Source organism: Lactuca virosa, chromosome 4 (assembly GCF_052849685.1).
Source record: "Lactuca virosa cultivar CGN04683 chromosome 4, Lactuca_virosa_CGN04683_v6, whole genome shotgun sequence".
NCBI lineage: Eukaryota > Viridiplantae > Streptophyta > Magnoliopsida > Asterales > Asteraceae > Lactuca > Lactuca virosa.
Window position 1 is genome coordinate 453,325,492 of NC_136429.1, and position 25,472 is coordinate 453,350,963.

Here is a 25,472-nt window from a genome sequence, read left to right on the forward strand (position 1 = left end):
CTAAATGATGTTTTAGAAAAATCGATTCGGATGGAAGAGTTGCCAACTGGTTCGGAAGACTATACGTCTTAATAGCTTTGAATGAGAGAAATACCTCTTTTGGTTCTGTGTTGATAGGGATTGGCTCTTATCTTTCCCTATAGAGTTGTTGTAGATTCAGAGCCCAGAACCTTGGACTGGAAATCTCGTTTGGCTTTCTCTTGATGGAAAACTTCTAAAAGTCTTTCCATAGGACTTCAGTCAAATCAACTGCATTGTTCTTTCCTGAGTAGATGTTGTAGACGACATACAACCAATCCTTGCTCATCGTGTCCGTTCCGCCATGTTTGCCTAAAAGACCTCGAAGAATGAGGTGCACCAACACGGTCCAAAGTCCAAGAACCGCCGATTTCTTGAATTTCTTTGCCTTGAACTCTGCACTGTACCCAATTTCGATCAGAAACGTCTGGAACTCTTCAGACGAGGGTTCTTGCACTTGAAAACCCTTGGGTTTTTCAGGAATCCCAATGGCTTTGAGGAACTTTTGCTTGGTTATAGGAACGATCCTATACCCAGTGATATTGGTTTCCAGAACACCATTTTCAATTTTGATTCACTCAAAGGCTGTGTGAAGTATGCGTAAAAGGATTTGAGGGTTTGGGGTTTTGGTTAGAGGAATGGAGATAGGGTGATGTTAGATGAACTCGATCATCACTCAAATGGATTCATCGTAATCCACAGAATTTAGTGAAAACAGTTGGGTTTAATCACATATGAATTGAATAAACAAAGACCGGACATATAAAGAAGCTCAATGATCACTCAAGAAAAACAATACACTCTGGAATAGAACTGGGAACCAAAGCGTATCTACTCTACGATCCGGTAAACAAAAAAATTAGTGTACCGCGAGACGTGATCTTTGATGAAATTGAAGTTGGAATTGGGAAGAAAAATGTGATTATACCATGAAGCACGTAATGTTTTGGGTACGCTAGTCGAGTCTCGTTGACATAGGAGACGAACCAGTAACCCATACACCATATCAAGATGACATTGAACTAGGTGGAAACAATGAAGGCAATGACAGAAGTGAGGTAATCACGCAAGAGGAACCCACAATGAATGAAGTTTTCAAGCACAACGAGCCTCAAACGGTGCGAAGATTAAACCAGGTGACTTAAACACCACAAAGATACCATAACTACGAGAAAATTTTTTATGTTGAAATTATTGATCTATTACTTGCACTTAATGAAGATGAGCAATCGAGTTACCAAGAAGCCAAAATAACCCAAAGTGGATGAAAGCAATGAAAGAAGAAAATGACTCTATTGAAAAAATGGGACGTGGAAGTTGCTTCCAAACCCGATTCACACAACCATTATTGGATTAAAGTGGGTGTTCAAAGTCAAGAGAAATGCAAATGGATCGATAAGCATGTACATGGCGAGAATTGTTGCAAAAGGTTATCTCCAACAACCAAGTATTGACTTTGAAGAGGTATTCACACTAGTTGCATGTATCAAGATAGTACAAATACTAATATCTCTCGCAACTACAAAAGGATGAGAATTATATCACCTTGATGTAAAATCCGCGTTTCTACACAGCGAGCTACAAGAAGAAGTATACACCCACCAACAAGAAGGCTTTGAAAAGGGAAGTGCAGAACCAGTATACAAGCTTGTAAAAGCTTTATATTTCTTAAGACAAAAACCTCGCACATGGAATATGAAGCTAGAAGGGATTCTAAAGAATATGAAGTTTCAAAGGTGCATTTAAGAACAAGTTGTGTATCGAAGAAGTATTGGGAATGGCTTTATCATCGTCGGAGTATATGTTGACGATCTAGTCATCACTGGTTCAAACATAGGATTTATATCAAAGGTCAAACAGGCAATGGCTACAAAGTTTGATATGACCAATTTAGGCATGCTTACATATTACCTGGGGATCGAGGTGTGTCAAAAGAAGAATGAAATTTTGATTACACAAGAAGGTTATGCAAAAAAAGGTACTAAAAGATGCGGACATGTTTGACTGTAATCCCATGTCAATTCCTATGGATTCAAACGTGAAGTTTTTGAAGGTAGAAGGGGAGGAAGACATCAAAGTTACTGAATATCGAAGCTTAGCTGTACGACTAAGGTATTTGTTGTAAACGAGACCAGATCTCTCATATACGGTTGACATTACTAGTCGGTACATGCAAGCTCCAAAGAAATCAAATATTGCAGCTATAAAGCAACTCCTAAGGTATGTGAAAAGGATCATGGGTTTTGGAATTCGATACTCACAATGTGGTAAAGTCAGTCTGATTGCATACAAGGATAATATCACAATATATATCAAGATGAAGGGAGGAGTATGGCTTATCATCATGTGGTAAAGTCAGTCTGATTGCATACAAGGCTAATATTCACAGTTTATATAATCCAATCACCAATTACTTGGTGCTCACAAAAACAAGAGCCAATTGCATTATCATCATGCAAAGTTGAATACATGGCTACGATTGCAACAAGTTGTCAAGCAGTATGGCTTCGTGATCTACTTGAGGAAATAACTGGAGTTCATGTGTACGGAGTAGTACTAAGGATTGATAATACATCTGCAATTGTGCTAGTAAAAAATCCAGTATTTCATGGACGAAGCAAACACATCAACTCACGCTTTCACTACATTTGATAAAGAGTTGAAGAAAAGGAGATTGTGGTGGAACACATCAACGAAAAGGAATGATGAGCATACATTCTAACGAAAGATATTGCTAAGATAAAATTTGTTGAAATTAGGAAGCTACTCGGAGTTGAAGACCTCAGAATTTCCATTCGTTAATTAGGAGGTGATTATTGAAATTTTTTGAATTACCCTTCCATACATGATGAGGTGTAGGAAGGATCATTCCTTGGGCAATAAGGAATTCTAAGAAAATGCTTAAAGTTCAAGCAAATCAAATTGCTTAGGGATCAAGTAGGTTTTAATTATGGAAAGTTGTAATCAAGTAGGATTCTAATTAGCCATCTATATATACATGTATATGATCGAGTAGGATCATATATATATATATATATATATATATATATATATATATATATATATATATATATATATATATATATATATATATATATATATAGACAGAGAGAGAGAGAGAGATACAAAGGGTTCCTTGTAACAAAGTTTTGAGGCAGTTTCTTTGTTATAATAAGAATATGCCTGTATCTTACATGTTTATATCTTCATACTTTACCAATTACATTCAACAATTAGTATCAGAGCGATTAACGTAAGAGGAAGTGTTCCTCGATCATGACAGGAACGAGGGACAACAATTCGGGACTGTCGGGTACGAAGGAAGGACCATAATTCTCGTTCCATGTTTCGATGTTATCCGCAACGAATTACCCCGTATGGGCAATTCTCATGAAGGTGATGTTAAACATACATCAAGTTTGGGATGTCGTTAATCCATGAGTGAACGAATGGAAGAATAAAAACATCGCTATAGCAATTCTGTTCCAAGCGATTCCCGAAGACCATATTTTGTAAGTTGGAGCGATGAGTACGATGAAAGAAAATTGGGATTCCATTAAAACTCGTCACCTTGGCGCATATAGGGTAAGAGAAGCACGACAACAAACTCTAATCACTGAGTTTAACTTGAAGATGAAGGAATCACGCAATATCGATGAGTTTGCAAGCCAATTGTCAGACATTTCATCGAAATCTACATCCTTTGGTGAAACCTTAAACGAAAGCAAACTTGTCAAGAAATTCCTTACCAGTTTACCAAGTAGGTTCATACACATAGTTGTTTCAATAGAACAAGTTCTTAATCTCAAAAAAGTTGGATTTGAAGACGTATTTGGTCGTTTAAAGGCTTATGAGGAATGCATTCATGAAGTTGAACCGATAAGTAATCAAGGCAAATTGATCTTTCACAGAGATGGAACCTCAAACCGAGGGGGGTAGAGGTGGCCGAGGAGCTGGACGAGGTGGTCGAGGAGGCGGGGGTCGCCACAATAATTCATACCAACAACAAAACCGTTCCACAACATCGGTGAATGGAGACTCCGAAAAAGCAAAAGGTAAGACCAAAGACCCATCCAAAGTAAAATGTTATAAATGTCTTAAATTTCGTCATTTTGCTTCACAATGTCCGAAACGAAAAGCAAAACAAAGGGTGGCCCACTTGGCCTAGGGGGAAGAACCAGACCTGCAATTATTTATGCTCAAGACTCTTTATCAAACTATACTCCTAAATGAAAATCGCATGATACCAAGTGTTTCATGAAATCAACAAATGAATAGTAGGAATAATCAACAAAATATCCAACATGGAATTAATTATTGTTTACTAACACTACCTTATGAAGATTGCAGGGCCGGTCCAGACGGTGGGCAACCCGGGCAACCGCCCAGGCCCACGTCTCCAGGGGGCCCAAAATTTATGGGCTATGTAGTATATATATATATATATATATATATATATATATATATATATATATATATATATATATATATATATATATATTATTACCTAAATGATTTTAGGGCCTCAAGTTGGTTCAAACTCAAAGTAGTTCAAAAGATAAACAATTTGACTTGTTTGTTGTTGCTAATTGAATGCGTTTATAGTGAAGAATAAATGATATTTTTTTTAATCTGTATTATAATTGTCTTTGAGGGACCTTTTTTTTCTTTTCGCCCCGGGCCCCATATACGTTTGGATTCCCAAAGATAAAATTTAGTATTTTCATGTTATATATTCGATTCTTTTAGATAAAATTTATGTCAACAAGAAACAGATCATGATTGAGATGATAATTATAGTGATGTACACTCAATCTATGCATATTTTTCTGAGTGAAGAGTTCAATGGTCATTGTACTCAAAATCCATTCAATATAGAGGTTGCATCTCACTATGAGTTTAATCCATTGAATGACAAATAGACTTGTCACCTCATTTAATTCTGTCATTAAACTCACCGTTGTAAATGCTCTTATTTTAATGATATGTACTAACTTTACAGAAATATCACACAAATATATCAAAGGCATGTAATCGAGAATACTCTTGTCAAACGAATCAAGACATTGAATGTCTTCGGTCTTTACTTGGTTTATTCCTTCCTCTTGTACTCAAAGGTACAATCCCATCAACGCGTAGAAGTGGCATAAGCTTCCCTAACTTTTTCGATACAGAATTTAAAAACGATTTCCGAGGAAACAGTGGCTTATGATCAGCAGAATAACGAGTAGGAACACTCGGGCTTCGGACTACATATTTCTCACTAGACAATCTTTCCACTTCTTTCAACGTCATTTTCATTTTTAAAAGCTCAAATTTCAGGTCCTGGTTTTCTTTTTTCAGCCATGAAAGCTCATGGGATAATGGCTTGTTCGTGGCGGTGGCAGCCGGGATGGTGGTGGAGGTGGAGGCGGTGGTGGTGGTGGTGGGTTCAACCGCTAATAGACCATCACCACCCATGGTGTCTCTTAACCGTTGTTGTTCATAGAAAATAACTTGACACACAGTTTGCACAGGAAGCCTGTCATTTTGGGCAGCATGTGCACATGCTTCACGTGAAAGCTTTTCACAGTCCATCAAGCTGCAAACTTTCTTTCTTTCCATATCACTTAATGTTGGATGAACCTGCAAAATGTCATAGAAATAAGGATTTTTGTCATAATTTAGTAACAAATTATTACGTATGTCCTCCTTTAATCAATTTAATGTTATTCAATATGTACCATTATGAGCTGGGTTTTATGGTAGTAATTATTTAAACCAATATTGGCGTTTTGTAAAAAAACTAAAAAAGCAAAAAAAAATGTTGGTTACCCATTAATATCATTAACCTTTATGACCTGCTATGCTATAGCCGGTTTTATACCAATTTTGGGTGCTTATTTGGAGCAAGTGGGTCTACGTGGCAGTTTAGTCATTTTTAATGCCTGGGAGGGTGACTAACTATTTCACATATATTATTTATATAAAACAAAATAAAAGCTTTCAGTGAAGATGAACAAATAGGAACATAAGAAATATAGTTGGTTCTCATTCCATACATTAAAAATAACTAAAATGAGTCAACTGCCATGTGGACAAAGTAAAAGTATGTCAAATCAGCACCGAAAACTGGTAAAACCTGCTATAAGAGGTCATAATAGTACATAGAACAATATCAGTAGTTGGAGTCCAAAACAATTAAAATGAGTAAACTGACTAAATGAGAACCTACGTCCTAATTATGACATAAACCCTATAAATGATATATAAATATTAATAAGAAGATACATGTACATGCATACCTTCAAGTAAATATCAATGGCTCTATACATTCCATCATCTGATACCTTAGCTTGTTCAGGAATATGTTCAGCAAAATCCACAAATTTTGATAGTAATAAATTCCTATCTGAAGCAATTTCAGCAAGATAACTTTCCATTAACTTTCCAACTTTTTCCATGTCATTTTCTTGATTATTTTTGGCTTCTAATTCGTATTCAAGATAATTCATCATGACTCTTTGGACAGTATCAACATCAAACATTGTGTCACCATCAAAATGAAAAGATGGAATAAGTATGTCATCCAAGACTGCCTGCCCGAGTTGTAAGCCCATTCGTTTTTCCAAGTCTAGCTTACATGCCATTGTTGTTTCAAGATATATGGCTGCCCGAAGTAACATTGAAAGAAAACTGACCGACATTGTGTTTCTTTCTCTTGGTAGGAAGCTTACTATTGTTTCTAGAACTATCCTTTTTTCGTGTTCTTGTTTCGAGTCAATTTTTTTCTTGTTCTTTCCATGTATCTCCTGTTTGATGTTAAATTTGACATATGAGTAAATCGACAATATATTAATTAAAACATTGTACTTTGAAAAAATCTATCCAATTATAGAAGTGAAAATTGCTTTCTATTTGTATGAAATTGCTATAATTGGGTAAATTTTTCAAAGTACTATGATGTAATGAAACTATGTTAACATTTCTTGCAATTTACCCTTCTTTAAATACACCTAAAACAAAAAGAAATCTTACCAAACCTTGAAGACATTTCTGGGCATAAAGCATTAGAATCGGACCAAGTTCATGTTGTTTAAATCCCCTTGAAATCATTGCAAGAAAAACCCTTTGAAATATATCGATTCTAAGTACAACTAAATCTTCAGCCCACCAATCGACTACACCTTTCAGATTCGATGAAGAAGAAACAAAATCACCAGTGCTTCCAGAAGAGAAAAACTCACTTTCTCTGGTTACTATATATGCAATAGTATCAATACACCGAGTAATTAACTTAACTTTTTCAGCCATTGGTAACAAATTTGTTGATGATTGCAAAACGGTAACAGCACCAGCTAATGTTTTAAGTGCTATTTCATCTAAATAGGCTTCAGATCTTGTTACAAGGTTTCCAGTTGCATAATCTTCTGTCATTTCAAGAAACTCTGAAACACATCTCACTATTGAAATGTTTTCTGTTGATAATTCAAAGTTTATTCCATAACAAAACTTTGCTGCGAGTTCAAATCCTTCAGGGCCTCCAGGGACATCAGGGATTTCAATTACTAAAGGATCAGAATGTGTGGGATTCGATAATATTTTTCTTATGTAACCACACTTTGACACCAATGGAAACTGCATAACAATACAGAAATAAGATGATAATAACAAGAGGATACACACAATCACAAATCATACCTTGTGTAATAAAAAAGAAGCATCTCCAGTGTGAACTGTAACATCACTTGGGATTTCATGGGAGAACTTCCTGTTAACATTGAAAAAAAAGTCACTTTAAATAGTCAAAGATACAAGTATGGAATAAAAATTGAGACTGATGAAAGCAAACCAATCACTAGTTTTCTTCATGGAATTGGCAGTAAGTTTCTGACTCTAGTCTCTTGGCAGGCATTTTAAGGGCTCTGGACATCTACTGTATCAATGATTGATTAATCATAAAAAGCATCATGTTCTGTATTTCACCACATACTCATTACGATAAAAAGTTTTACAAAAGTATACACATTTCACTTGGTTTTACCAAATGAGCAAGGAGTTGTTTCTTTCATTTTCCATCATTGTTATCTATCTAGCATTAAATGTACCATATCATACTATCAACATCTTTAAGAAAATACCCACGATGGATATTAGCATTTGGCTAAAAAAAGAGAAAGACCAGGGAGAAAATAGTAATTTTTTAAAAGTTGGTATTTTGGATAATTGTGCAAGAAATGAGGTCAATTACAAGAAATGGTTGGAATTTGCGACTGTATAGTGGTGAGTGCGAATAGGATTTTGGAGTGTTTGATCTTTAACCGTGTAACTGATATCAGTCAGCAGTGATTCTTGGCCAAAAGCCATTAATACATCCAAACAAAAAAGGGGAGTTTAAATCTGTCCCAACAGCAAAAGGACTGATGGCAAATCTGGGTGGATAACCCCACAACCTCATTGCATGTCTTCTCTTTCACTGTAACAAATAATTAATGAAATACAACTGGAATTGGAATATCTTTAACTTGGCCTGAAATCGTTTGGTTTGATGTGATTGATGTTTGGATTTTTGAAAAAGAATATTTGTGATTATTTTGTCTTAAGAAAATTAACATCTGAGCTATTCACGATATTAACCATAATTGCAAAATTTTCAACGTCTAATGATAGTGTATTTTAAGGTTAAGTAACATCTCTGGACACAGAGCATTATGATCATTCACGTTAATATCATAGCGTTATCAGATCCTACACAATTTTCAACGTCTAGTGGCGACCCTCTTCCTAATCTAATCTATCTAACACAAAAATATCAAACATTAATTTAGACAATGTAATTTGTTGAAAATCTATACAAATCCTAATTGATGTGACAAAATTAACGAGTCGAAAAAATCTGGTTATCAGATCAAGTTATGATCAGTTATATAATCTGTGGCAAGTTTTATGATAAGAAAATTTACTGAATTAACTTCAAATTTAAGCTATTATATAATTTTAAGTTTTAAGTTATTTAATGTAAGTTACAAATATGACTATATAAACATAATGTATAATGTGCATGAACTATATTAATATAATAATAGTTAAATATTCCTTAAAAATGATAGCATTACATTGAGAATATGGAAGAAGTGATTGTACCTTTTGTTGTGTAATGAAAATTTGTTTTGTTGTGGGTAACTTAAATTGGCATTATTTAATAGGGCATGTGGATTGCATGGAATCGTCTAAAAATTATAAACCCGAATTGCAAATTAAGAGCTCGTGTAACATTATATCATAGTGATCTACTATAATCTATGAGACTATGATCATGAGACAAGTACTTGATTGTGATTTTCTCATGTGTTCCATATTTATCTATATTTGAGACTATGTGAACTTATGTTAAATTTGTGAATAAATGTTTACATTATTTAGCACACTATGTGATAGTCAATTTGGTGTAACATAATACTAAAAGTTTCTACGCCTTCCTAGGGTCTTGTGCCGATGACGACACATACCAATATATCATTTTGGTAGGGTATGAGTGAACATAATATAAACGGTCAGTATGCCAAGTTGGAAAATGTTAGAATAAACCTACACTAATATGGTTAGGACCGTTTCAATAATGAAGGTATCACAACAAGAAATATAGGTATTAGGGGCGACCCTATTAGAGACAACAGGTAGTATTAGGGACGACACGTGACAACACGTGTTTGTGTCATCGCTAAAAGCCATCCGTCGCTGCTAAAGGGTTGCCTCTAATAGTATACATCAGCGATCCGTTTGACTTCACCCAGAGTCAATCGTGGTCGTTCCATTTTGATCCGATCCAACGGGCAGGGTTTCTCCGTACCAAAGCAATAGTAGTGACGGCAATAGAAACGACGCCGTCGTCGCTACTAGTCACCAAAAAAGACGCGGGATATCTTCCCTCCAAATTGTCGCCCCAATTGTCAGCCTGTCGCCGCAAATAGTGTCGCCACTAAAGGGTTCGTCCCCTTTACCTCCTCATCGTGTCTCAGAACAAGTGACATCCAACTTCACTCCCAATTCCTCTTTACAACGATTTTCCGGCGACCACAACAATCGATCCTCCTATCAATTTCTTCGGCGACCACCACCACAAAGCCTCTCCTTTCTCCTTTCCTCTTCACTCCTCCTCTCCCCCACTTTGGCCCAGACTGTGATACGTTTGTCGGCGAGAAGACTCCGATTTTCTGGCGAGAAAACTCCTATTTTCCGGCAGCTGCAGCAACGGTAGGTGCTCCCTTCCTTCCTTTCTCTTTCAAATTCTTTTCTAGAACGAATTTGTGTGGTAATTTTGGATTTTGGTGGTTTCACAACATCTTCTCCGGTGACACCACCTCTTCTCCGGTGATACCATCTCTTCTCCGAGGACCTCGACCACATCACCACCACCAAATCGATTTCCAGTTTTTTTTTTTTTTTTGTTTTTAATGTAGTTTTATGAAATGTTGGTATTTGTATGTGAAATGTATATGTATATGTGTATTTGTATATGAAATGTATGTGTATGTATGTATATGGAATCTATTTGTATATGTATATGTTTATTTGTATATGTATGTAAGTATATGGAATGTATGTATTTGTATGTGAAATGTATATGTATATGTGTATATTTATTATAAATATGTATGTATATGTGTGGATATGAACATAAAAATGTATGTATATGTTTGTATATGTATATAAAAATGTATATGTATGTATATGTGCGGATATGTATGTAAAAATGTATGTATATGTTTGTATATGTATGTAAAAATATATATGTATGTGTATTTGTATGTGAAATATATATGTGTGTATATTGTATGTACATAATGTTATAATTGCAAAAATGTATATGTATGTGTAATTGTATGTGAAATGTATATGTATTTGTATTTGATGTTATAATGTGAAATGTATATGATTGTATAATTTGAAAAAAAAATAGGATGTTATAATGCAGAATGTCATTTAAAGTACTATACTATAATAAGAAAAAAACAAAATAACTAAGATGCTATAAATAAAAATAAATATGAAATTGTACAATGTCGTAATAGGAAAATAAAAATAAAAATAAAAATAAGTTGATATTAAAAATAAAGATATGGAAAAAATAAATACACATATGAATAACAAATATATATTACGATCGTTTAAAGTACAATGCTATAATAAAAATAAAAAACTAAAAATTTAGACACTAAATCTACTAAATTATAATTTAATAACTTAATTATTTAAAGTACAATGCTATAATAAAAAAGGAGACTTTTTTAGTTTAAGTCTCTTCCGTTTAAACCCTCTCGAAATTGATTTAGTAATTAATTTCGGGTTGTCCCCATTTTGGGATTGCTTTTTGAATACTTTATCTCATTTAGGATGTGAATGTGTATTACATGATTGATTGTTTAAAAAAAATATTCGGTTGTTATTTTCTTTTTGCTCCTCAGGTATATATTTCTATATATACTTAGGAGCTAAGGGGAAATGCTGCCGAATTTTTCTTAAACAGTCAATCATGTAATACACATTCACATATGAGGTACCGTATTCAAAAAATGGATTTAGAAGCCTAACCTTATGAATACTCTATCTGATTGAGTAGTTACTCTATCATTATAAATATTCAATACGATTTTTAGTTCTTGTAGAGTAAACACTAAAACCTAACTTATGGTTCAGTTGCAACATGTCTATTGATAAAACCTGGACTAATGTTGAAAACCGTAACTCTACCATGTTCCAACAAGGACTCAAATCTTTTCTCGAGAGGTCTAAACCATACGTTGATAACATAGTTCAAATCAGATGCCCGTGTAACAAATGTAATGTCAATAAATCTATACTACTAGCCATAATGAAATTCCATATACTTCAACATGGTTTTAGTCCACATTATATTATATGGAAGTATCATGGCAAAAATACAGTTCATTCGGTTGTAGAAGACATACTGTGTAGTAACGAGATGGTCGATGTTATTGCTGATGTTATGTGGGTGTGATTGAAAACGATACCAATCGCGATGAAGGGAACCCGGATACAGAAGGTAACAGTGTCGACGATGGATTTCAAAAGCTGTTAGAGGAAGTCCAAATAAATTTATATCATGGATGTTCGTTTACGTCCCTTGAGTTTTTAGCAAAGCTGATGCATATCAAGGTAATCAACAAATGGACCGATAGTTCATTCGATCAACTTTTTGAGTTGTTGCAAACTACATTTCCTCAAGGAAACAGGGTCCCCCAATCACATTATGAAGCAAAAAAGACACTTAAAAAGATCGACTTGGGTTATGAATCGATACACGTATGTAAAAACAACTACTTTCTTTTCTTGAAAGAACACATTTTTTTGCAAAAGTGTCCACTTTGTAATGAGAGTCGGTGGGTTGATGAAAATACAAACGGTAAGAAGGTGGCTCAAAAGGTGTTACAATACTTTCCCATGACCCCCAGACTACAACGTTTGTACTGTTCTAGACACACAGCTAAAGATATGATTTGGCACAGTACCAGACGATCCAAAGATGGTACGATGCTTCATCCCGTTGATGGTACTTCATGGGAAAAATTCGATATGAAGTATCCTAACTTCTCGAGGGAACCCCGAAACGTACGCTTAGGGATTGCTGCTGATGGTTTAAATCCGTTTGGTAACATGTGTAATCCTCATAGCATGTGGCCCATCATACTCACCACTTACAATCTTCCACCATGGCTATGCATGAAAGAGTCCTCCTCCGTGTTGACCTTGTTGATTCCCGACCCCAAAGCACCCGGGAAGGACTTGGATGTGTTCCTTAGGCCGTTGGTGGATGAGTTGAAGCAGTTATGGAGTTTTGGCGTACATACTGAAGACGTAGCGACATATACATTCTTCAATATGAAAGTGATGTTGTTATGGACAATAAACGACTTTCCAGCTCGTAGTAGTTTATCCGGTTGGAGTGGACAAGGGTACAAAGCTTGTCCGACTTGCAACAAAGACACTCCATCATACCGAGTATCAAATAAGGTCGTATATGTTGGTCATTTCTGGTTCTTAGATGCTGACCATGCATGGAGAAAAAGTTTGGAATAAAATGGCGAACATGAGACAAGAGGCCCTCCAAGACAGTTTAGTGAGGAAGAAATACAAGCGCAACACACTCCTCTATTGTTTCATCCACCGGGTAAAGTAACTGCTCAACGAACTGGTATTAAGAGAGATCGTGAGGATTTCGAGTTGAATTGGTCTAAGAAGAGCATATTCTTTGAACTTGAGTATTGGTATTCTCTGGAGCTGAAGCACAACTTCGATCTTATGCATATTGAAAAAAATGTGGGTGAGAGTCTTTTGGGTACTTCTCTGATGAATGATAAGTCTAAAGACACATCAAATTCTCGGGTTTGGATCTAACATCGGTAAGAAAGTGAATGAAACCAATACTAACATTAGTGGGTTGAAATCTCATGATTATCACATTCTCATGCAACGTTTGATACCCATTCAAGTTAAAGGGCTTTTGGGAAAAGGTGTTTATACACCAATCGTAGACCTTGTATATTTTTTAAGTAAGTTTGCTCAAGAACACTATCGGTGAAGGATATGAAAGAAGCAAAAGAATCCATTATTAAAATATTATGCAAATTAGAAGTGATCTATCCTCCTGTATTTTTTGACATTATGGTTCATTTAGTTTTACATTTACCCGATGAAGCTATTTGCAAAGGCCGAGATGTATGACATGGACGTATCCCTTCGAAAGGTATATGAAATAACTAAAAAACTATGTCAGAAACAAGGTGATGATGGAAGGTTCTATAGCTGAGGGTGATGTCGCTGAAGAGGCATTATCATTTAGTTCGATGTACCTTGAAGATGCCGAGACTCGATTAAATCACCTCGAAAGAAACGAGGATGTTGTCATAGAAGAAACAAATTTATGGGTGTTTCGGTCTAAGTGTCGACCGGCTAGTGCAAAGAAAATGAAAAATATCAGTCTAGAGGAGAGAAAACGTCTACAATGGTTTGTGCTTGGTAGTTGTGACGAAGTCTGAAAGTATATTGGGTAAGTGTTCTAATCTTTTAATTCTAGAGGAGAAAAACCGAATTCCCTAAATGGTTCCTTCATAAGGTCTATAATATGCAAAAACAAAAATCTCCAGAGTTTAACAAGGATTTACCGGCTCTTTCAATCGGTGCGCATGCGAATGCCTTTACTTACACCGCTTGCATAGTGAATGGTGTTAGGTTTACGGTACTTATGTGTGACGCCCAACGATTAACACAAAACTCGAGGGTTCTAACTGAGGGAGAGAATAAGCAAAAATATTATGGTCATCTAGAAGAGTTTATCGAGTTGCATTATCCTCATAAATATTCCACTGTACTTTTTCGTTGCAAGTCGTTCGATACTGCAAGAGTTAAATCTTATAATAATTTCACCAGTATCGAACCACAACGCGAATTGAGCAGCGAAGATCAACTCATATTTGCTACGCATGCCAAGCAAGTATTTTACATCCAAAAACCTTCTCGAAGTGACGAAAATGACAACCAATGGTGGGTTGTTGAAAATGTTAATCATAGAAGAATTTGGGATCTACCGATGAACGATATCGACCATGATCCCATTGAAAATGTCGACAATGATTCAAACGATGTCGTTCTTAGTAATGCTTCTTCTAATTTCACTATCTCAATCGACTTTAGCCAGTACTTTCAAAATTCTCAATCGGTTGAAGATGATATTGAAGTTGGTCCACCAACGGGTATCATCAATAATGTATCTGATTGCGAGACTGGTTATGATGAGGAGGATTGCGATTATGATAGTGATGTGTCAGCAGACATTGAAGTGTCTGAGGGCGAGAATGATTAAAAAAATCTTTACATTTGACTAGTAAAATATGGATTGTATTTGTTGTAATCATATCATATGATATGTATATATATTCATATTGTGTTATAATTTTTCAGGATGTCATTTTTTTGGATTGCATCGCTTCATCTCATGGCTATTGTGATGGGCCATGGAGGTGACGGTGGTGACGAGTCACCACATCCGTTCGGTGGAGGTTTTGGTGATCACCAGAACGATGGTAATTAAGATTTATTCTAATTCATTGTATTTCATATTCTATGTATATAAAAAATTATTTTGACTAATTTTGTTATGTAGCGGTGCCTCCAAAATGAAGAGGCATGGCAGTAAACAAAAAAAATCCACAAATTATTTGTAGCTAAAAGCAACCAGCCTCTGAAGATAATATTTGACATAAATACTCACATGCTGATTGGGGAGGTATATGAATGTTTCATTCGGTAGGTTGGGAGCTATATGTTTCGCGACATCGGTTTCGATAAGGACACATGGACAGACGTTTTTGAAGCCGAAAGGGTTGACATCTTTCAGTATCTTTCGGTTAATTATTTATAAAGTTTTATATTTAATATGTTTAATTTTGATTTATTTTTAATTTCTCTATTTTTGGTAGACATGGCTTGATTTTGGAGCTATTAAAATGATCCCATGGCTCCAACTTATTGGGCGTCACCGAACAATCGGATATGTGCGCGGAATAGTGGCCGCAAAAATATTGCAAAAAATCGTTTGACTGGTTTTGCAGGGGATGTGGAGGCAGCAAGGGCTCAAGCCCCTTTGTGTATGGATCTGCAGCGTTGGATTGCTGCTATTAACCACTTCTTAACATAAAAGCATAAAAAACGATCTGCTGGAAACAAAGAATGCCGGAAGAAGCAAGTAGTTAAGAATCGTAGAGGGACGTGCAACTACGGTGGTGCTTGTTTTAAGAAAGTAAGTTACAATAATGTTTATTCAGTTATAACATATTTTTTAATGTTTATTCAAGTATAACATATTTTGTAATGTTAAACAGAATTTGAATAGACTTGAAGCATTTGATCGTGTGCATGTCAATAAAAAAGGGGAATTTGTTGATCATTTGCTTGAAGACCAATATGTAAGTTATTATTACTTAAAAATGAAGTAGATTGTTGGTTTTTTTTGTGTGTGTGTGTGTGTGTTAGTTTTAACGTATATTGACAATCTTTGTGAAATACAAAATGCCTTAGTTGTTGAGGTTGCTCTACAGACTCTTCACATAGCCGACTCTGGTGGTGATCCAGACACCATTGATTGGATCGCAATATTTGAGAAGGTATTGGGTACACGAAGGGGGCATGTGAGAGGCATTGGGCCTAAACCTTCTTCAGCTGCTGATACAAGTGCTCCATCCCAATGGCAGTCACAGTCATAAGCACCACAACCAACACAGGTACTTGTTAAATTCTTAAAGAATTTGGTAGCTTTTCTATATTGTTAAGAACTTGATGCATTTGTAGTAATTTTTGGTAGCTTGGTAGTTTGTTAAATTGTTAAAGACTTAATAGATTTGGTGGTTTAATAGTTTGTTAAATTGTTAACGACTTAATTCATTTGGTGCTTTGATGGTTTGATAGTTTGTTAAATTGTTAATGACTTAATGTGCTTGTGACTTAATTGTAGGATGTTGATGTGAATGCTTTTCTTCAAAACCCGACATTTGTGACGACCATTGGAGACATTATCCGCTTGTTTAAAAACCAAGTCAACAACAAGGAAAACAACGATGAGGAAGACGAAGATGCATAGTATTTCTTGTTTTATGTTATGGATGATGTTATTTTGGATTTATTAGATAGCTTATGGATGATATATTAGATGTTTATTTGGGATTTATTAGATAGTTTATGTAATGTGGTATATTTTATGTTTTTATGTAATTAGGTATGTATTTATTTTATGTATTTTTATCAAATCTACATTTTATAATATATAGAAACTAATATCATAAATAATATGTTTTTTTCTCAAAAAAAAAAAATCATTAGCAGCGACACCTTAAGAGACGTCAATGACCAATTGCGTTGACTCATGACTCCGGAAAGTCTCGCCGGAAAAACTTTGTCCCGTGGCCGGAATATCAATAGAGACGACATCAATTGTGACGTCGGAAACATTTAGCAACAATGAGTATTAGAGACGACGCTATTTGCGACGACAAACGAGTATTAGCTACGAGGTAATAGTGACGGCCCTTTAGCGACGACATGTCGTCGCTAAAGGTATTAGCAACGACATGTCATCGCTAAAGGTATTAGCAATGACATAGGACATCAATTGTGACAATTTTTGTCGCCGCTAAAGGCTACTTTTTTTTTTGTTGTGTATATTTTATTTTTTATACAAGAAGCAGTATGACATGACGACGGAACTGATCCCCAAGTAATCTAAGATGTTACTTTGATGGAAGTAATATATATATATATATATATATATATATATATATATATATATATATATATATATATATTAAAGCACAAGAGTTTAGGGAACAGTAACCTTTTGGACTTCAGGTTGTTGCCACAACACTTTGAGGGGTTGGCAACTTTAGGCCTGCCTCCTCTCACTTCCAATCATATTTTTACGTGTGCTCTGGTTTCACACTGCCATTATAGATATATTATCGATCTTCATCTCCTCTAATCTTTCAGTTCCTTCCAATCATATTTTTACGTGTGCTCTGGTTTCACCCCACAAGAATGTGTTGACGATGATAGATTTAAGCTTTCACTTTCTTCGGATGGTTCTTCAAAGCCCTAAATCCCTATTCTCTCTCTTATCTCCACACAATCAAATGGATGACTTGACTTGCCTCAATAACAAAGGGGAAGTGAACAACATCAAATTTGCCTCTACCTTGTTGAACTTCTTGATCTGAGACCTAAATAAATTCCAACAATACTGATTTTAGATTGCAAGCAAACCTATTCATTGATTTTGCAATTAGTTAGAAAGAACAATGTTTATGATTAATCTAATGAATCATCTGCAGAGGCGTTGACTGATTCTCAGGCTCAACTTTCACAAACTTCCAGTGTTCACCATCCTGAACAATCGAACGGTAAAAATTTAAAGCATTTTGAAGGAAAGCATTTATGTAAATTGGGTGCCTCGCATTAATGCGTCGCCCGAGCAATTTCAAAATAGTGGTGTAAAGGAGGACACCATTGCACTATTTCATTGCAAAAGATAACTACTACAAACCTGACCTTAAGCGACGAAATCAGCTACAAATTCATTATGTGGCTAATTAGTGATGGCTCATCGAGAGATCAGTAACAGAAAGCATAAATATATCAACCAAAATACTTATTGAATTTCGGAGAGGTATTACCGATGGATCAACGACGTTGGGTGAGCATTTATCGACAAAAACAGTCATTCACTAATCCATCGCAAATTAAAACCTTTTAGCAAGGGAACAATGACGGATTGCTAAAAATCAATGACATTTTTTTCTTGGCCCTCGCTAATCACTCGTAGAATTTAGACGCCTCCTTTTCTTATTCCCTACTTTTCTTTGTTTTTCCCTTCCCTCGTTTTATTTTCATTTCCGCTTTTATTTCTTTTCTGTTCCCTCGTTTTCTTTTTATTCCCTCCGACTTCTTCCCAAATCCCTAAACGATTTCCTCACAAAGCCCTAATCGACCCTTTGTCCACTCAAATCCCTACTCCGCCCAAGAAATCACCTCCACCACCGTCCACCTGCAGTGCACCTATTTGAAGTATACTTGAAGCCTCTCAAAGGAAAACTTTATAAATCACATCCTTATTGGATTTCCTCTCAGTTTGTTTCCCTTCCTCTATGACCCGTCGTTTCCCTGCCAATGACGTTCGATCTCGTTGTTCATCCTCTGTTGCTTCAAATCGTAAACTCCAGCAAATTTAAATTAGTCTTCATTAGCTTCCAGTTCTGGTTTCTAGTTGTATGTAAGTTGCATTTCCATGAAGCTCTCTTACTTCTCTTGAATTTCTAGCTCATATCACCACTCGTTTTTCCAACTCTGCCTTCGTTAACTCTTTAATTTTAGTTTTCCTAGGGTTTTGATGTTGATTATCATCTTGATTCCAATTTCTGCATTCTAGATTATATAAAGCAGCCTACAATTTTTTTTTCTAGATTTGAACCGATATGAATTTGGTACCGAGTGTAGGCGTTGAACAAGGGGCTAAATTTCAAACGGAAACAATCATGAGTTTTAGAATGTCCCGACCTATTGATATTGCTAGATGTATTTTTGTTCGAATACTCTTTTCTTCTATATTCCTATCTTCTCTGTAGGATCCATGTTTGACTTTTAGGTCAAGAATATAGTTATTGAGTTAGAAACATAGAAAACACATAGGACCAAGTGTTATAAGATGGACATTGTGATACATGTTCATAATTTATCAGTCCTTCATAAAATTTTGAATTTTCAATGGCTTACTACTGGAACTTTTAGAAATAAAGTTATAATTTTTCAACATGCTTAGGAAAAACCAACATTGAATACTTATTACCTGAAAAAGTCATTTTTTATGTTTATTATTATTGAATTCAGGAATCCCTACATACAGAGCAGTTTTGTTATGTATGATAGTTTTTGCAGTTATACCAACACTCACCTTCAAGTAAGTATATATATTTTTCTAAAATAAATTTACTCTTCTTTTATATCATTTTTCTTTGACTTGTTTTTATTATTGGTTTTAGTGTTCAAAATGTTTATAAGGTTGTACGTTTGAGACATGGAAGTATGCTAAAGGCCTTGGCTATGGTAATACGTAATAACATTTTTTTTCTTAATCGTAGGCTCATGTCTTGATTGTTAAAAGACTTATTTGCCCCTCTTTATCTTTCCATGCCAACTTTATCCATTTGGCGTACTCTTGGCAGTAATTCTTCTGTGGTATGTGCCTTTTTCTATTTTTTTTACTCCATATGTACCAAAAATTTAAACATTATTTAGAAGAATTTTAGGATTTATCATTATGAGGCATTATATATGTATAGGGATTTTATGTCTCCATATGATTTGATTGGGAGTTACCCACGTATGGCTGTTATAGGAATTGGAATAGCATTATGAACTTTTAAACATTGCCAAGAACTTATTCAAGATTTGTTCAAGGAATGACATGATCCTAATAGAGGCAAAGTCTCTGGTGGCATAATCAACTAAGTAAAGACTCTCACATTCTGTTTTTTTTTCATTTTGTTTATTACTTAATATTCTCTAATAATTTTTTGTGATTGAAAAAAATAGGGAGCTTTTGATATCATTCATGATCGTAATTCTGTTGACAGGAGTGGAAACATTATTCCACATATGCTAAATATTAATTTTATTTGAATGAATGTAAGTTAATTTCTTATTTTAATAAAATCTCCGGGCACTATTGTTGATTCCAAGATATGAGAGGAAATTGAGAATTATGGTACATTATACCTTGAAATCAAATAGCAATCAATGTTTAACTTTGGTATTTCAATGTTAATGTTTGGTTTTGGATTCTAGCTATAAAACTATCCTTTTCTATTTATTTTTCATTTTTTCAAACATTATTTTAATACTTAGTAGGTGGACATGGTGTTCTATCTGATACAGTACGAGGGAAATTGCTTCGGGATCTGATATAAAAATCGATTTCAGAAAGTTGAAGGTATTTCTTAACATTCTGATTATTAAGTATTTTAAATAACTGACATTTGTTTCAAACATTTTCGTGTTGTTTTTTATAATAGAAAGATCATGTTGATGGTTTATTTTATATGAATGGAGAAATTCATAATTTTTTCAAAAACGGAACATGTTATAATCTTTTATAATTTAAAGTAAATAAAGTTAAAAAGAGTTGTCAAGTAGCCTGACTAAATCTGTATTAATATGTTATACGTGTATGAGATTGCTATACCTGTAATAAAAATAAATGAAAGTAGGATGATATAATATACAAAAGAATCAACGAGAGTAACCCTATGCCTCAAAAAGATTTTATCACATTATGTAGATGATATGGTTGTAGTTTTCACATTATAATTTCAAATCAAGTGGGACAATATCAGCTGAGGATGTCGTGTTGTCCATGGTTGCATCGGGTTTCTGACTAGAAAGGATTTTCAATGACCCGCTTCTCATGTAAGTCATATGATTAATGTCACTATTTTTAATTTAGCACTAAGGGTTAATAACTTTGTTTCATGTCATGATCCGCTCCTCTTCTACCTATACTAATTCAAATATTGCCATATTGGCGTTCATTTAGTTTGATTACAACATTGTATTTTGAAAAATATACAATCGGAAAAATAGGATACTATAATAAAATAATCAATGAAAGTATGTTGCTCTTTACTTAATTTAACCTTTTTAAAGTGTAATCACTAACAAATGACATAATTTTAATCTTAAACAAGTTGCAGATACCTAGTAATTACGTTTATGAATTGAAAGTAAACTCCCTCCCCAGGATACATTATGCATTTTTGGACCATTTTTCTATACCTAGTAATTACGTTTATGAATTGAAAGTAAACTCCCTCCCCAGGATACATTATGCATTTTTGGACCATTTTTCTATATGCTTTGTGTTAAAATTGTTTCTTTCAAATGTAAGAAATAGAAATGTATATTCATTTATTTTTTTTAGTATTGCATCCTAATTTCATTAAGATGTTTGTGTTTATTTTTAATTATGGGTGTGCTTATAGAAAGAATGCAGAGATAGAAGAAATGAGTTTAAGAAAAGAACAAACTAATGAAAGAACCATTGTACTTTGATAACGTATTAACGTTATGAAAATGTATTCCACTTACTTTATTAGTTATGTAAGCACTATTCCGCAATTTTAGTTATTGAAACAGAGAAGCTTTTAACATCTTGCTTTTTTTTTTTCTATGTTTTATATACTTTTCAAAGTATAATAGCCTTATTGGAAAAAATGTAAAAATATTAAAAACAGAAAAACTAACTAGGGTGGAAACCCGCGGTTTTTTACTAGTTATAATAAAATATGGACTGTGTTTATTTTCTCATTGGATGTTTCAAACGTACGATACATAAGGAACTATATTCATCATAATAATTAGTCCTGAGGTAGATAGTATGGCATCACGAAATATCCAACATGGCATGATCATCTATTAACACTGTTATGAAGATTGGATTCCCCAATGTTAACTTTTTAGTGTTTTCATTGTTCATGTTATATGTTCAATTCTTTGAGATAAAATATGTGTACACAAGCAACGGTTCATGATTGATGTTGTCATTAGAGTTGCGTACACTTAATATGTGCATATCATTCATTAAATTTGACTCGCACATATCTAATATTATTACTGTTGAATATGTTCCGAAAACCTTTTATTATTTGTTTTATATTATATGTAGGAGTTATTATATGATTATAACACCTCATGTATATTTAGAAATGTTTCAATATATAAGGTTTTTAGAGTTTGCTTAGGACTCTTTATAAGGCTATTATATAAAACCATCTAGATGTCTTATTTTATTCATTCCATCATCTTTTTTCCTCCTATCTCTCCTTAGAGATTTTGTAACACTCCATTTTTGAATTCAATTAGAATTCAATATAAACCATCGTTTATAAAATTCAATATAAAGCATAACTTCTTCATACGAAATTGAATTCAATATAAACCATCGTTTAGACAAAGTAATCATCATAAACATGTACGAAACATCAAAAAGATTTCTGTAAATATATAGAACCCCCGAATCCGATTTCGTATGAAGAAGTTATGCTTCTTTGAAGCTTCGCGATTAAACCGACATGGCTATGCGCGTCGCAAAATATGAATCATTGATGGATCACTTATTAGCCTAAGAAATCTAAACGAAAATCGTAGTAGTCATAAAACCGAGAGTGTGCATATAGAGAATTTGTAAATCGAACTTCACATGAGGATGCTATAATTTTTAGAAGTTTCAGGGCAGCAGTATGTGGCATAGAAACCGAAATTTAAATCGGCGATTGTTAGGAAAAACAATCTAAACGAGAGTCGAAGATCTCGTCGATATGATTCCGTCGATATAAAAGCAATCGAGAACAAAATTTGTATCAATAAGTTACGATTTTTATACGGTCTTTAACAGTCTAAGCCTGGTAAAAAAAATAGCTTTAAAAATAATGTGAGAATTAGCCGACGGAGTCTAAATAAAAGTTGTAGATCTCATCGATAGCTACGCGTGGATATAAATAACGTCGAAAATGGAGCTCGTACGAAGAAGATATGGTTTTTTGAAAAAACTAAAAATACGCATGTAAGCGTCGCGCGCGCTCTGACACACCACCAGCTTGCCGACATGTGCCTAGACAATGCCACACGACACCTTATGGTATCACCCAAGAGCGCAGCATGCTTGGTAGGTATGTGTGGCACGCTTCCCCATAATTTGCCTATAAAAGACAATATAAAGCCTACTTCCTTCCCACACCATCTCTCAATTCTCTCTCACCTTTTAGGCTCGATTTTTGAGGTCTTCTTATGGGAGTTCTGAGTATTTCAGCTTAGTGAAGCTGTAGTAATCTAGGCTCGATTAGGAAAATCTTTTGGGTTGAAATATGTCAGTGCAATCTCCCGGTTTTCGCTAGAAACTCTCTGCAAGTTAAGCCACACTCATATTTTTTCTGTATAACTTATATTTATATTCATAGTCGTTGTTATGGATATGTAAATAAGATTTATCAGTAATTCCAGTTATAATGTTAATTGATCTACTTACAGAAGAGGTGTCTAGAATGGTTATGTTGGCTTTGTTGTTGGATTTCAGAAACGCTATACGCCGAAATGGTCTTGCCTCCCCACGGTCCGGCTTGGTTGATCCATATTTGATAAAACTTTCGGTATTTATTGGTATTAACGAAAGATCTAGTTTCATTACCATATCGTCACACAAATTAATATGTTAAAGTATTATAGGTTAATACTCGTTAGGCGCGTTGACCACTAGTGGGATCGCCCAAAAGGTTGTTAATCTTCTAAGAAACTATCCATGTGAGTTATATCACTATATCATGTAGTAAAGTATATATCCATGTATGTTAGGATAGAGAGCTAGTAGAGGAGAAAGTATAAATGTGTCTATGTTAGTAGAATCTAAAGTGCAGTATCTATATGCGTAATTATTTTGATATTAGACCTATGTAGCGGTTTATGGTAGAATGGCTAAAGATGTCGGTAACCTAATTTCCCACATAGCCTTAGTTAGGGGATGATGGTGGAATGGTTAATGAGGTCGGGAACCTATTCTAAGATCTATATTGGCAGATAGTGAGCCATTGTTTTTATATGTGTATATGCATTGTGGTATAAGGTATTTTGGGGAACTCAGTAAGCCTACGCTTACCCAGTTGTTAGAAATGTTTTTCAGGCATTTCATTGGTTCGTGAGAAGGCAAGGTTCGACTTTACTCACACACATTCACAATCATGTTTTCGCATTATACTCTGATGTAATTGAATATTGAATAAATAAAAATAAAGAATTTTCCTTGAAAACTTGGGACGTTGTTAGTTGGTATTATAGCCCTGGTTTGAGAGAATTAGATGAACATTTGTGTGATTCCAGACATAAACCGAGGATCTGAATATCTTAACAAATATTTTTAAGAAAATGAACTTTATTCAAAAGAAAAGAATGTGAAGCGTACAGTCATCCATAGCTCCGAAAGGAAAGCGATTCCCAAAATATCCATGTTTTTTATGTTTACAGATATATGAAATGTTAGAAATGTGTGCTGGTATGTAGGCTAGGGATCTTTTCATGAATAAATGGTTAGAATTGCCTGATACTGAAGATGCCTTATATCCTAGAGATTTGCTTGTTATTTGCTGCTTAGAATCTATATTAATTTAAATTAGTTATTCGAAAAATACGTTAGGTTGCATGCTCCTAGAATTAAATAGATTTCGAATGCTTGATTTGGCACTATTGCGTAGCTCTTGTCTCAGTCCAACCGCCGTAGTGTCAGATCTTTCAATCGACAAACTGTTTGATTCTAGAGGCATGCAATCGTATTCGTCCAATAATTAGTTAATATTAGCAGAAGTTCATCCTCAGCTAACAGTACAGAGAAGTGGAAAAGAATCCTAGAAGGATAGTCTAGGAAGTTTAAGATACGCTTGATAGGGCATATATTCGTAAGATAGGCCATCGGTAGAGACGCAAGATCCAAGTGAAACATAGGAAAGAAATAATTGGGTGCTTGAAACATTGTGTGAAAAGACCTATCAATAATGGAGTTTAGTGACTTGGAAACCTTGGAGAAATTCTTGGATCTCGTATGAATGGGTGTGGTAGGTAGTATGGGCCCGTACTATCGGAAGCACAGGATCCAAACAATAATCAAGAAAGCCACAAAGTTGCTAAGGAAATGGAGAGGATTTGAATATCCATTTAGAGTTAGTTCGAATTCGTATTACCCATACCCGTTACACCTTTAGCATGGTAATGATCACAAGGATCGAGGCTGCGGTATCAACAGATATAAGAGTGATAATTCTAGAAATGATTGGAACCATCAAAAAGAAACTTATCACCTTGTTTGATGAATGGTA

General features: G+C 34.6%; 1 pseudogene across 1 annotated transcript; it reads right to left on the reverse strand.

The window, feature by feature from the left end:
* Window positions 1-4,859: 4,859 nt before the first annotated feature.
* LOC145109132 (BTB/POZ domain-containing protein SR1IP1-like) lies at window positions 4,860-8,051 on the reverse strand (annotated as a pseudogene). Its single transcript, XR_013708786.1, has 5 exons — window positions 7,850-8,051; window positions 7,699-7,768; window positions 7,036-7,635; window positions 6,303-6,809; window positions 4,860-5,643 (listed from the first exon to the last, which is right to left on the reverse strand). The product of XR_013708786.1 is annotated as a BTB/POZ domain-containing protein SR1IP1-like (transcript).
* Between the last annotated feature and the right edge of the window lie 17,421 nt (window positions 8,052-25,472).